Source organism: Peromyscus leucopus, chromosome 4 (assembly GCF_004664715.2).
Source record: "Peromyscus leucopus breed LL Stock chromosome 4, UCI_PerLeu_2.1, whole genome shotgun sequence".
Taxonomy (NCBI): domain Eukaryota; kingdom Metazoa; phylum Chordata; class Mammalia; order Rodentia; family Cricetidae; genus Peromyscus; species Peromyscus leucopus.
In genome coordinates this window covers 56,862,196-56,877,044 of record NC_051066.1, presented here as the reverse complement: position 1 = coordinate 56,877,044, position 14,849 = coordinate 56,862,196, and the positions used below count along the sequence as shown (strand labels likewise).

Below are 14,849 nucleotides of genomic sequence, written 5' to 3'. Positions count from 1 at the left end.
TATGCCTTTAATCCAGCACTTGGGAGGCAGAGGCAGGTGTAGCTCAGTGACTTCAAGGCCAGTCTTGTCTAGAGAGTGAGATTCAGGACAGCTAAGGCTAAGCAGAGAAACCCTGTCTTGAAAAACAAACAAACAAACAAAAAGTTGCAGCTACCAGAGGAACTTCAGTCTACTTTAATGAACAATGCTTTTAGTTGCTAGTCCAAGTACCAACTTTTATTTTTAAGGATTCAGTTTTTGAGCTTATAAAATGGGGTTTAATACTCAAAACCAATATTATTGTGTGCAGGGGTGGGTATGAAGAGGAGAGAAGAAAGCAGTGTGAGTGGGATTTTATTTCTTACCAATGGAAAAGATCAAAACAAAATGAACAAAGACAGTGGAAGCTCTGTGCACCAGGTCACAGTTTCTGTAACCCTGGGAACACTTGAAGTTACTCTGCAGTTAACTCATCCAGGGACCAATCTCAATCACCACAGGCTGTGTGAGTCAGTGTTCTTTAGAGGAACAAAACCATCAAGATACTTAGAATTCTGAGACTGAACCATGCTCATGTCTCTGGAGTGATGATTCTGAGAGTCTCAGCCAGTACCTGGGAATGTGCATTCTGCCAAATGCTCCTGACAGTGCCGGCAGCCCTTCATAGTCAAAGCAGCGGTGATGAGGTATTCTCCTGGCTTTGAAAGGCTTGTGTCACACCCTCTACTGAAGTACTTTATGTTCAGGCAATAGTAGATGAGTGATTTCAGTTCAATAGGACCTTGTGATTTGATGTAGAAAGTGGGGAGAACATTGCCCATTGTTTTGCCTTATCTGTTCTGGTTGCAAAAAGAGAGACTCAAGCAGTTTCCTGGGGTTCTATGCAGAAAACTGGCCTCCCCTGAGATCTGAACTCACCCTTCTCTCTCATAGGCTACAACTCTTCTGTGCCACATCTTTCCCTATGCTCCTTTATACTTTTGGTTTTCTATGACTCCTTCAGGAGCCTTGCATCTTTATCTGCCACTAGCAATTTCTTGATTCTTGCTATTTCCCAATTGATATCATTTAAATGAGAAATTGAAGGCTAGGTGTGGTGGTGTATGCCTTTGATCTCAGCACTCAGGAGGCAGAGGCAGGTGAATCTCTGAGTTTCAAGCTAGTCTCATCATATAACAAATACACACAGAGAGAAATCTATTGGTCTCTTTTTTATTTTTTTACAGGTTCTTTTTTTATTAAGAATTTTTTAAATTCATTTTACATACCAATGACAGATCCCCCTCTTCCCTCCTCCTGCCCCTCCAGCCTCCCCCCCCCCCCCCACCCCCGCAACCTACCCTCTATTCCCTCCTACAAGAAGTTAAGTTTTCCCATGGGGAGTCAGCAGAGCCTGGTAGGGGCAGGTTCAACCTCCCCCCGCACCCCCTGCCTCAAGGCTGGCTAGGTGTCCTACCCTAGGTAGTGGGCTCCAAATAGCCTGTCCATGCAGCAGGGACAGATTCTGATCCCATGGCCAGGGGGGCCCTTAAGCAGATCAAGCTGTACAATTGTCTCAATTATGCAGAGGCCTAGTTCAGTTCTGTGGAGGCTCCACAGGTGTTGGTATAAATTTCATGAGTTCCCACTAATTTGGTTTGGTTGTCTCTGTAGGGTATTCATAGATCTAATCACTGGGGTAGGCCTTAAGAACTTTGTGTCCAACGTACATAGCACATTCTTAATACTCTGGGAACTGTGTACCTTTGGATCAGTGCTCACTTTCTGCCCAAATGGTAAAACTAAGAGTCATAAGTTCCTGTGATATTAAATATTGCTGCTTAAAGGATATTATATGGGAAAGACCCTGGATACTTCCTGGAAACAAAATGTGTGAGCAATATTATCAATATCTCTCTAGCACATTTATCTCATAAAGATGACTTCAAGCTTAATTAGTATATGACAGTATTCTGAGAGACACAATTCCCTTCCTATGTGACTCATTAATTCCATTTGTATTAAAGCATAACCATGCATAAGAATGGTGGTTCATTCTGGTAGAAAACTAAAATTAAACTACAAATATACTTTTCTTTTCTTTTTTTTTTTTTTTTTTTTTTTTTTTGGTTTTTCAAGACAGGGTTTCTCTGTGTAGCTTTGCGCCTTTCCTGGAACTCACTTGATAGCCCAGGCTGGCCTTGAACTCACAGAGATCCGCCTGGCTCTGCCTCCCGAGTGCTGGGATTAAAGGCGTGCGCCACAAATATACTTTTCAACAGTTGAAGTTATTTAGAAAATCTCTCATTAACAGGCCCAGATGAGTAGCTTTCTAGCTATTTAGCACTTGTCTATCATGTATTTGTGTCACAGTATTGATTGATACTTATCCATCATTTATTTGTGTGACATTTATCCATTATGGATACGTATTATAGTATTCATACATTTATCATTTACTTGTAATATTTTAAAATTATAATTTTTCTTTCAGACATGTATTGTAGGGAGCCTGCCCATTTGTCTGTGGGTGGACCATTCCCACTTTTTCCCCAGGGTACTCTTGAGGAGGGAGGAGTAAGAAATATTTAAATAGAAGGGTAGAGGAGAGAGAAACAGATAGAAACACAGGATAGTCTAGGGAGGGCCTGGATCATTATCAACTGGCTCTTCCTGTCTCTTCTAAAGGGCCTTTTATAGGAATGCCAAGAGATAGAGCAAAGACCTCCCCTAGCACAGCCAAGTGCTGACCCTTCCAATCACCTGGTAACCACACAGGTGGTCAAGCAATCCTCTAATGCAGCCCTGCTGGGTAAAGCAAGCTCAGATCTCACTAGGAAACTAGGCCTCCACAATGTATACAATGAAATAGGATCATACATACTCCCCATTTTCTTTCTTCAACTTCTCCATGTCCCACTCCTAGCTTCATTTTTAATATTTGATAACTCACTGGTTCCAATTAGTGCTGCCCATCCTTGGCACATTTATACTTGACCGGTAATACATAGGTGTTGATAAGACTCTGAGCACACTATGAGTATGCACTTTGAATATTGAGTAAACAAAGTTCAGTAGAGTGCTCATTTAGTATATTGATTCCCAGCACTATATAAAAGTAAAATATATATAATGTAAATATACAGACACATAAAAAACTAGTAAAGCAATTTTTAAAAAAAATGAATCAGATCTATAGACATTAAGGGCTTTAGATATTCAACTTTTGCAAATTTAAGCATGAAGTATAGGTTAGCACAAGTAACTAAAGAAAAATTATCTACGAAGTATTTACAGGTGATATTTATGAAGCTACCCATACATGGGAAGCACTTCCAATATTTGAACATTCGAAAAACAGCTTCTTACCTTGTTATACAGATATTCAGCACTAAATGAATGTTTCCAGGTTATTATGAATATTACTGTTACCATAAATATGTAATTTTATGAGTATGTGTGTCTTGTATATATGTAGCATATGTCTGTGTATATGTGTCATGTATACACATAACATGTGGGGGGGTTGGTGTATGCATATGGTGTGTGTGTGTGGTATGTAGGTGGAGAGGCCATATGAGGACATCAAAGGACATTCTCTATTACTCTTTCTGCTTTATTCTATCGAGACAAGGTATCTCAATGAATCCAGAGTCAGCCATTTCAGCAAAACTGGTGCCCAGCAATCCCCAGGAATTCTCTCATCTTAGCTCTCACAGTGGTGGGGTTACCAAGTGTATGCAGCAGTTCCTGGCTTATTATGTGGGTGCTGGAATTCAAACTCAGGACTTCCTGCTTGGGCAGCAAGTACTTTGACTCACTGAGTCATCTCTGCACTCCTGAGATCTGTTGTCTTTGGAACTGTAAGCATTAGCCATGCTTCTAAGAATTTGTTTCATGTCCAGTGACTCCAAAGAAAATCTGGGGAAAATGAACCCAATGAATATATTTGTGTGTCAAACCTCAGGCACAAAATATGATTAAGAAAGAATTTAAGAAAAAAATCCCCTAAATGTCAGAATTTAAATACTATGAATAGACAAGTAATCATTTTGTCAGAAGTGCGACACAGCATCCCTCAAACCCAGTACTGTTTTTCTCGAGGGCTGTCATCTTTCTGCACGTGTGTTATTGTGAGATGCTTCCTTATGGCTTTTTGGTCACTATTTTCTACATCACACAAGCTATGTTTTAAATTATCATCAAATCATAATCTGAAGTAAACACTTTCTATTAATGCCCAATCTCCCTGGAGTGAATTGGCAGGTTTTGTCAATTAAAAGTTTAAGATTGCTAGCCACAGAGATAAATAATGACAATTTAGGACGTCAAAGTGCTCAAAATTCAGAGGACTGTCAACCCTGTAGCTATGTAATCACAGCACACTGTGGCCCATGCAAACCCAGCTATGTGTAGCCCAGAGAGCACTCACACAAGAAAGCTGATTATGCACCAATAGGTAAAGCAGAATTGCTAAAGGAGGAAAGATTTCATCTCATTTTTCAAGGCTCACCAGTAAGCTTTCAGAGTCTTCCAGGTGTAGCTAGGCTGGAAAATTTTCTACTTAAATCTCTGAAGACAAAGGGAACCTGAAGAGTTTTGCGTTAGAGGAATGTGTGATTTATTAATATTATACCAGTATTGCAAAGTATTTCTGTACAGTGGCTGGCATGTCAAAAGTTTGCAGGAACAGTTAATGCCAACTTTATTACTAACATGGTATTGTGAAGGAACAGAATAAAAATTTAGATCTACATCTGAAGACACTGAGCTACAACAACACTATTTAAACAAATACAAGTTATTAAGAAAGGTCTTTTTGTGGTTTAGATGTCTGGAGTTTGGATTTGTTTGTAATAGTATGGAGTTTGTCTTTGTTTTGGTGTGGATTTGTTCTCAGACAGGGTCTCATATAGCTTTTGAACTTGCTATATAGCTGAGGATGGCCTTGAATGCTAATCCTCCTCTCCTCCTCCCAAGTGTTACAATAACAGTCATGGACCACTATGCCTAGCCTACTATGTTTTGAAGTTTTTCATTTAAGTAGAGTGCAGTAAGTTTGCTCTTCTTTTGTACTAAGACTTCTTACTGTAAATCAGAATAATGCAGTTTAATAAATTAAAGAAAAGGCTTTGTTCCAGTCTGAAAACTTAACTCTTTCCACTTTATGTGAAAAATAGAATTCTTCTGATAAAGGTCCTAAATTGTAGGAAAATGCACAGTACAGACATTCCATTCAGATCCCCAAGCTATTTGGGAAGTGAGGAGGTGACGACAGAGTCAGCTAAGCAGTTCCCTGGGCATAATGTGGCCAGCGTCTTTCATAGTAAAACTGGCTTCTAATACACTAAAACATCTCTTATGCCATTAATGTAAAAAGTAAACATGGGGGGGGCGCTGGAGAGATGGCTCAGAGGTTAAGAGTACTGCTACTCTTCCAGAGGACCTGAGTTCAATTCCCAGCAACCACATGGTGGCTCCCAACCATCTATAGTGCCCTCTTCTGGCCTACAGACATACATACAGGCAGAATATTGTATACATAATTAATTAATTAAAAAAAGTAAACATGGACAGCATGGTGGAGAGTCCTCAGAAAACTAGAGATACAATGTGGCCTATCTATACCACCATCATATGTGCTTCCAAAGGAAATGAAAGTCTTCTGCCCAAGAAATTCCTCTGCTCCTATACCCACTGCGGAACTATTCACAGTAACCCAGACAGGGAACCAACCATGAGGTCAATTAGTTGATGAAGGAAACGTGCTGCACCTGAAGCATGAAAGGTTATTCAGCAATAAAGAAGCCGACCTCTGGTGGTTTGAAGCAGTGTGGAGAGACTTGAAGGACATGGTAGGAAGTAAAACAAGCCTGGCATGGAAAGAAAGGATGTTCAATAATGGGTAATGAAGTACAGATAGGAGGGATCAGTTCTAACATTTTGTTGTAAAATGGGTACAACTACTTTTGTTCCACAAAGACTAGAACAGGGGATTTCAAAAGCTCCCAACATGTAAAAATAACAAATGTCTAAGGAGACAGAAATTCTAGATATTCTGATTTGATTATTTTATGTTGTATCGATGGTGTTATCACATTGTATATAAATGCACACTTGTGTATCACTTCAGAAGAATAACTACATATTAATAGTATCTAGGATTTTTCTTCAACATTTTAGAGCTTCATTAAAATTTCTTAAATATATTTAATATTAAACTCAAAAAAATTTTTTAAAGGATTTATTTATTATGTATACAGTGTTCTGCCTACATATACGCCTGCAGGCCAGAAGAGGGCACCCGATCTCATTACAGATGGCTGTGAGCCACCATGTGGTTGCTGGGAATTGAACTCAGGACCTCTGGAAGAGCAGTCAGTGCTCTTAACCTCTGAGCCATTTCTCCAGCCCCTAAGCTCAAAATTTTTAAAAGATTTATTTATTATGTATACAGTGTTCTGCCTGCATGTGTCCCTGCAGGCCAAAAGATGGCACTAGATGTCATTACAGGATGTTATGTGCCACCATGTGGTTGTTGGGAATTGAACTCAGGACCTCTGGAAGAGCAGTCAGTGCTCTTAACCACTAAGCCATCTCTCCAGCCCTAAACTCAAAATTTTAAGGCTATAGTTTTGAGAACTGAATTGAATGTTTGTTAGAAGCACTGAAATGTTTTTTTCCCTCTCATCAATGTCTAGTTGCTAAGTAAGATTTTGGCTCATTAACCTAAGCAGTCATTGAGAGAGAAAGATTTAAATTCTTGCATACCTTTGTTAGTTTCACTGCCCTAGCATCTGTCACTGCCACTGATTTCTTTAATTTCCTTGCTGTGAAAACATGTGGTGAGCACAATGTTCACTGAGTATGCAGTTATTTCCCTTTCTTAGCAGCATGTGCCCAGCATCTGGTTCTTTCAAAGACCTGGTTGGTTATCCGCATTCTGGCCGGCCTCTCTTCTGTGTGGTTACCATTGAGATAGGTCTCTTGCGATTGCTTTGTTGTTTTATTGTATCACTCTCAAGTTATTGCAAAGCCATTTGTTCCACAAGCCTGTGTTAAGTCATTTCTTTAAAAGCCATTTTCTTTTAAATACCCCTAAGTAGAGAACTCATTATGACATTTTCAGCATGATTTTTTTTCCCCAGGAGACATTGTAAAACCAAATTGCAGTAGGAAAAATCACCATGAGCATTATAGAACATGAGGGAGTATCACACCTTCAAAAACACTGCAGCCACTGATGAGAAGGAAAAGTCACACTGAAATCTGCAAAAGAAAATGACTCAAGCATCCTAGAGTGCAGGACACGCTCTTTAGTTTTCATAGTCTTGTGGTGAGTCAGAGATAAGTTGAAGAGCTACAGGACTGTTTAAAATAAGAAGACCCGCGTCTTCAGTTCAAAACCGGATAACTGCACTTGAACTTTAAATTATGCTGTAATTCTTCACTTCTTAAACCCTTCTGTCATTCTTTCCTGCTATGGTGATAAACAATCTATAGTTTTACTCAGTACCAAGTGGTCCATGTCCATTTGCTGCTATAAACTGTTTGATCATTGATATTTTATTCAGTTATGTTGAGACTTCATGAAAACATTTTTTGTTGTTTTTACCTATTGGAACTATTATTATTATTATTATTATTATTATTATTATTATTATTACTCTTGGTCAAGGAGCAAGAAATGAACATTTTTCTTTCTGGATAAAGATAATGAATTGTCACACATACCTGTTTTCTTTCCAACTTGAACCCTCCTTTCCAACTAAAATTATAGTAGAGATAGACCTTTATAAAAATGAAAGTGAACAAAAGAAAAGTAATTGGAGAGTGATGTTTTAATGGCATTTGAGATATGGCATATAATCAGGAAGAAAAGCAGTAGCTGTCAATGGAGCACAGCAATCACGTGGGAGACTCCCCAGCACAGGATAACTGAGCTTATACAGCTTCAGAGAAAATGCTTCCCAGCTTACAGTACTCTGTCAAGCTGTCAATCAAATGAAAGAAAAGAAAAAAAAATATTTTTAGCATTCAGAGACACAAGGATTTGTGTCCCATGCACATTTTGTTAGAATGTACTAGAGAATGTGAGCTTTAAATCAAGAGAGGGGAAAACTGAGAAAGGGGGAATTCATTGCCACAAAAAAACAAACAAACAAAAAAAACTCTTAAAAGAACCTCAGGAAGGAAGAATCATTTACAGCAATCCTGAGGCACTGTAGATGTAGAACCCACATTGCTAGTGAGGTGGGGGGGATTATATAAAATTCAACAAGAGTAGTGTGTTAATTTTATCTTGAAATCCATATAGGGGAGCTGAGGGAGAGAGAGAGAGAGAGAGAGAGAGAGAGAGAGAGAGAGAGAGAGAGAGAGAGAGAGAGAGAAGGAGGAGGAGAGAGAGAGAGAGAGAGAAGAGGAGAGGAGAGAATCATCTAAAGTAGAAGTCAAAAGTTTTGTTGTTGCTGATGGCTTTTTTCTTTTTTGTACTGTACACAAGAACCTTCACAGTAAATGCTACCCTCCTTTCAAGCTGTGCTGGATTGTTGCCTATGCTAGGAATTGCATCTCTGGGAAAAGCTTAGGCTTTCAAGAGCTTCTCTAAAAGATTCAATTTTCTTCTTGCTAAGCATCAAGTGTAACAGAAAGACTTCTATGCTTTGGGTACTATTATGGAAATGTTTCTGTTTATTGGGCTTTCTTATGTATTATTATAATTGGAAAAATTCCATGTTGATTTTCTTTCTGTAGTTTTATTTTTTTGTGTGCATGTTTCTCTAAAAAAATCTATTTTTATATGATTTTCCTTCTCTGCTGGGGTATTTTTAAAGCTTGTTGGTACGTGGTTCTGCATTAATTAAATGTTCCAAGCCACTTGTTATGTTTGTTTCTATACCCACCAAATTTGGATGGCGACATCTAATCCTCCTACTTTCCAAGATGATGGTATCTGGAGGAGGAGCCTGTGGGATGTGAGTAGACCTGGGCCATGATGCTAGTAAATGGAATCTGCCTTGCTAAAAGAGGCCTTTTAATAAAAACTCATTTGCTGTTTCTGCCAGGGGAGGTACTGTGAAAAGAGGGAGAAAACTCAGGGCTAGCCTTGGATTTGCAGAAGCTAGCCTTAGATTTGCTGGAGGACTCAGCCTCCAGAGCTCCAAAACTATGAAGAAGGAATTCCTGTTTTCAGCTACCTACCTCATGCTGTTTTGTGATTTTAGCTATCATTCTTCGCTATCACATACTTCAGGATCCAGTCTACGCCACAGTGCCACCTATAGTGGTCTGGGTCCGTATTACATCAGTTAACAGACCTCACAGACATGCTCATAGGCCAACCCAATCTAGAGAATTGCTTGCTCTCTTCAGACTATCTTCCCAGGTGATTCTAGGTTGGGCCAATTTGACTCCATGGCAAGTCATCTACCACACCTCACCATTTTCCAAAGCTGTGAGGTAAATCTGCTCTTGTTTTCCTGCTTGTGCTCTGTGTCCTTATCGTTAGTTTCTATCTTCAACTCTTTTGTCATATTGGTGAAGTTTCAGTGATGAATAGTAATAAAGACTTTTAAAAAGTAATCTACCATGTTGAATTTTAAATAATAAATCCCCCTTTGTCTATTTTCTTTTTGTTTCATTTCAAAAATATACCCAAAATTTCCTGGTTCATTTTTCCATCAGCACCTCTCAACAACACCCTTTTCCAATAGCAGACTCCTCCAATGGAAGAGAGTCAATTTGCCTGTGGAGTTCTAACGTTCCTAGATTATCTAGCATTTCCTAGGTGGTGGCTCAGCCCAGGCATTTTATGGGGTTTCTTATCCTTTCTAACACTGCCATTGGCTAGATGCCAATCACTACAGACAACCTAGAAAACAGCTCTCTAGTCAGTGTTTCTTTCTGTGAAGCAGTGGAAGGGGGATTGTTGTTTGTATTTTCTTTTACTCTAGCCCTGCATTGGGTGCTAAAATGCTTTTCTTTGTTTTTTGCTCTTTTGGGGGGCCTGCTACCCAGCTCCCAAATAACTCACACATGGGGAGGTTTATTCTTAATTATAAATGCCCAGGGTTAGCTTGGCTTGTTTCTTGCCAGCTTTTCTTAACTTGCAGTTATCCCATCTACCTTTTGCCTCTGGGCTTTTTCCTTTTCTTCTATATATCTTACTTTCACTCTTACTCTGTGGCTGGCTGTGGGACTGGGTGAGTGGCTCCTAGCATCCTCCTCTCCTTGTCCTCTTGATCTTTTCTCTTTTTCTCCCATATTTCTCCTTCTTTTATTCTTTCTGCCTGCCAGCATCACCTATGCTTTCTCCTGCCTCACTATTGGCCATTTAGCTCTTTATTAAACCATCAGGTGTTTAAGACAGTCAAAGCAACACAGCTTCACAGAATCAAACAAATGCGACATAAAATAACAGCAACACATCTTTGCATCATTAAACAAATGTTCCACAGCACAAACGCGTGTAACATATCTTAAAATAATATTCTACAACAGCGGATGGAGTAAGGAAGGAAAACTCTCTCAGCCTTCCTGCCACTCCAGTCTTCTCAGTGAATTCACAGGGCTGCACTAAACATCCCTGGAAAGAATGATGTTGTAACAATGTATTGTAGATGGCAGGCTAAAACAGAGTCACCACAGGCAATGTGAGACGTGGTTAATAGTCTTCACACTTACACGGTATTCACAGATGCATCCAAAGTTATGTGATCCCTCCGATTTAGTAGCATGGCACCTTAGGGATGCCCATAGACCTGAAGCATCAAGGAACAGAAAAGCAATAAATTTCAGAGAAAGGAGAAGAGCACAGCAAGGAGATGGAATAATTAAGAGACTGAAAGGCAGACAAAGATGGGGAGGGGGGAAGGAGAGAGAGAGAGTCTGAAAGAGAACTCTGTAGAAGAGAAGAAAAGAAGAGGAAGTGAAAGAGGAGGGGAGAGAGGAAGGGGAGAGAAAGGGAGGAGGGGAGGAAAGGGAGCAGTGGAGAAGAGGGAGGAAAGGGCGGAGGGGGAGGAGGAAGACACCCCCCCAGGGAGAATGAACAAGTATCACGAAGCCCCCACTCTTCTCCCTCCCTTCTACTTCCTCTGATCCTCCATGCTTCTGATTTACAGATTTTCCGTAGGTCAGGCCCAGAGTGTAAGGAGCATAATAGAGAGCCAAAGAGACAGGGGGGACAAATGAGAGAGGTATTTGACAAAGTACAGCTGAGCTGAGTGGTAAATGAGTTCTCTAACGTCCAGGAGAATGACATTTAAGATGTTAAGCTGCTCTCCAGTGCAGCTGTAATGAGTGTTCCCTTTTCCTAGGCTGTCTCCTTGATTTGAGTAAATAACTCACTAGGAGGCGAAAGTCTCTGTCTCTGCATTAAGACAGCTTCAAATATAGTCATAGATTTTTAGGATATATTTATTTAAACCATAGTGTTTCAGAGCTGTTAACAGTGACCAGGTATAAATGATTAGTTCTGTCTGTCTTAGTATTATACAGTTATACAGGTTTTTTAATTTTTTTTATTTTGTTTGTTTTGTCTCCAAGGAGAAAGGAGTGGATCTTGAAGACCTTTCTAACTATCTCTGGACTTAAAAGGGAATTCTTCTTTTACATGCTGGGAATTATGCAATGCCTATTTCTGTATAACAATAAACTAATATCCCTTGAAGTAGTGATAAATACTTTACTAGCTTGTCATATTCTTAAAGGAGAGGAAACGTTGGATATAATTATAGACATAGAAAAATCCATTCCACTGAGAGCAGGTGCTTTGTGCTCATGGTTCCTATGTCTCTTGACTACCAGTGCTTTGAAAATAATGAGGAAATTTTGTGTCTGAATTGGACACCCACAGACTTTCCTCTCTGTCATTACACCCTAAAGTATAGGGTATAGCATCTACTTACACACTATTTATACAGCATTAAGGATTACAGGCAACATTTCACCCATAGGAGGCACTGAATAGGATACACGACAAGACTACCCTAGCTTATATAGGATTTGAGTAGCCATAGATTTGGGTATCTGTAAGGGTCCTAACCTCAATTTTCCATATAGTGAGAGATGACTTACAATGTCAATAGGATTATTTCATACCTTTAAATGGAAACTATAATCATATTTAAATGCATTTAGGACTAATATTTGCCATGCTGCTTTATTACACACATTTGAGGTGTAAAACACACTACTTACACACATGTATAAGTACATAGCAATACAATTATTACAGTCAGGAAAAGGAATGCATCCATCTTCTTACATAGTTACATTTTTTTTCTGTAGGCTGTGAAAGTGCCGAAAATCTATCCCTTAGTAAATTCCCAGGATACAATTCAATGTTATTGCATAGTCCTCACAAAGTACAATAGTAACCCATTGGTTCCACCCTTTTTCTCTTTTCTTAAATGTTACAATTTTTTAGGAAAATGTAGAGCCCATGACTCATCATTCACCAATCCTATGGCAACATGGAAAAAATTATCTGAAATGGCTTTGGTGTCCTTGTTGTTACTTTGTGTTTCGGGTGGGACTTCCTGAAAGTGGCACAATGGCTCTTGTCCTGACAGTTCAGTGTGACTTTATGCTGCCCTTTGTGTGTCCATATATAATGTGAGCATTAGCATCCACTATAGAGTTTCTTTCAACTACAACACTACTCTGTTGGTTCTTAGGGAAGGGCTATTCTAACACAATTCAGTTTTATCCGTTTCTTCTTGAGATTTAGTAGTTTGTATCTCTCCAGGTTCATTTTATCAGAGTTGTTGAATTTACCAGCATGGTATTTTCATGATTTTATTTTAACAATTATATTTTAACAGACTTGTTGATCATTTTTGTCATTGTTGTATTGGCGTCAATATTTGTCTTTGTTTTCATTTTATTATCTTTCAAAAAATTAGGTTTCATTATGGCATTTTCAAACAAAATTTTCACATTGTATTCCTCTCCTCCTCTCCCTCCTCTCTCTCCTTTGTGCCTTCCCACCCCCAGGAGCGTCCTTTCTGCTGCCATTTTATCCATGATCTTGTGATTTCTCTCACACACACTTTCTCAAAACTTCATTATTGATACATGTTTCTGCCTCTTCACATGTCTGCTATATATGTGACTCAGTGTCAGAACAAATAAGAGATAGTTCAGTGTGTGTGTGTGTGTGTGTGTGTGTGTGTGTGTAAGGAATAGATAGTGTGGTTTGGTTTCTAAGTATAGACATAAACCTTTAGAGGTTTTATGAGATAAGTATTTTCCCAGATATACTTGGTAGCCTAGTTAAAAAAATAAAACAGAACATAAATGGTTAATGATAATGATGATGATAAAAACATTCTAATGACTGGAGGGCTTGAGTACAATTTTGCATCTGTTTATAGCATAGTTTTAAAATTTATTCATAAATGTTCCTATATACATATTTACATGTTCATTCAGTAATAAATATTTTATACACCAGTGGTGGTGGCGGCACATGCCTTTAATCTAGCACTCGGGAGACATAGGTGGGTGGATCTCTGTGAGTTCAAGTCCACCCTGGTCTGCAAAGTAAGTTCCCGGCCAGCCTATTATACAGGGAAACCCTGTATCAAAAACAAAAATAAATATTTTGTGCTTATATTCAAAAAAGGTGAATAAAGGAGTCTAAATCATCCCCAAATACACACATTCTTCAGTCTTTTAGGGTAGAAAATATTTTTGTTTTTAAGCTTTCTTCATGTTCCTGATGGGCATGCTCATTGTACATATATTACAGCTTTTCCTGTAACAGGTTACTAATAGACTGACTCCCTGGGGACCACTCGGGCATCTGAGTTAGGATGCCCACATATGGGTAACTTTCTGTACTGTGTTGATTGCAATACTACTCATAAGAGCCAAAAACTAAAACAATTTCAGTGTCCTATCTCAATGAATAAATGAGGAAGATATGGTACATATATATATATACATTGGAATACTCTTCAACCACCAATGATCATTATGTGGAAAATTTACTCTTTGTAAAATATTTCATTCATCCAGCTACAATTCAACAGGACTCAACCACTCTCACAAGGAAAATAGATCTGTGACAAATATTTATACTTATCACATTAAATATTATAGCACAGAGAAATGGAAGTGAAAAATCCCTGGTACTTTCATAAATAAAAGGCAATTTGACAAAAAAATTTTGTGGGCCAGATATTTCAGAATCCTTTACATGTTAACTTCATTATCATCACATTCAGTGTTTCATAAGGCCTCAAAGCTAGATTTACCATTTCCTTCTTAAATAGCTTGTTAGAGTTGTACTTTCCTTAAGTCGGGCTTTGTTTTGCTGTGCTGACTAGTGGAAGTCACTTACTGCTGTGTACAACTCATTTTGTGATGTGTCTGCGAGTATTTTATTTCACAAAATTAATGTTGTGAAAGTGTAATAATTCACAGCTCCTCGAGAAGTTTTAATAAAGGTGTGACATTTTCTGTAGAGGAAGTGTTTCTCCAGGTGGAGAAATGTCAACTGCCTTTTGCACAGTTCTCAAATACTGTAAAGCTTGGTATTGGAAATTACCAAAAGTAAACTGTTGAAAATCAAAGTGACCCTATTTTAGCTGGTGCTCAAGTGTAGGTTATGTTCTGCTGTCTCCTTTAAACAGGGATGGACTTAAATTGCCTGACAATTTAGGGAAATAGCTAAGTTCTCTTCACCATGCTAAGCTGTATCATGTACAGAAAGGGGCATATGGTCCTCTGTGCTCAGGGAAAGACGGTGGATCTGGACAAGCAATGTGGCTCTAGTTCAGCTCAAGGAAGCATCTCCAGAAACATGTGCTTTACAATTTAATTCATAGACATTCCCCAAAGTGTCATATTCATATCCGGGTCATCTTTTTATCATCTCACTGTAT

The 14,849-nt window shown here is 38.8% G+C and overlaps 1 protein-coding gene across 6 annotated transcripts in view; it reads left to right on the top strand.

The window, feature by feature from the left end:
* Pde1a (phosphodiesterase 1A) overlaps positions 1-14,849 on the top strand; it is a 288,051-nt gene that overhangs the window by 189,035 nt on the left and 84,167 nt on the right. The gene's annotated exons all lie outside the window — the stretch shown is intronic.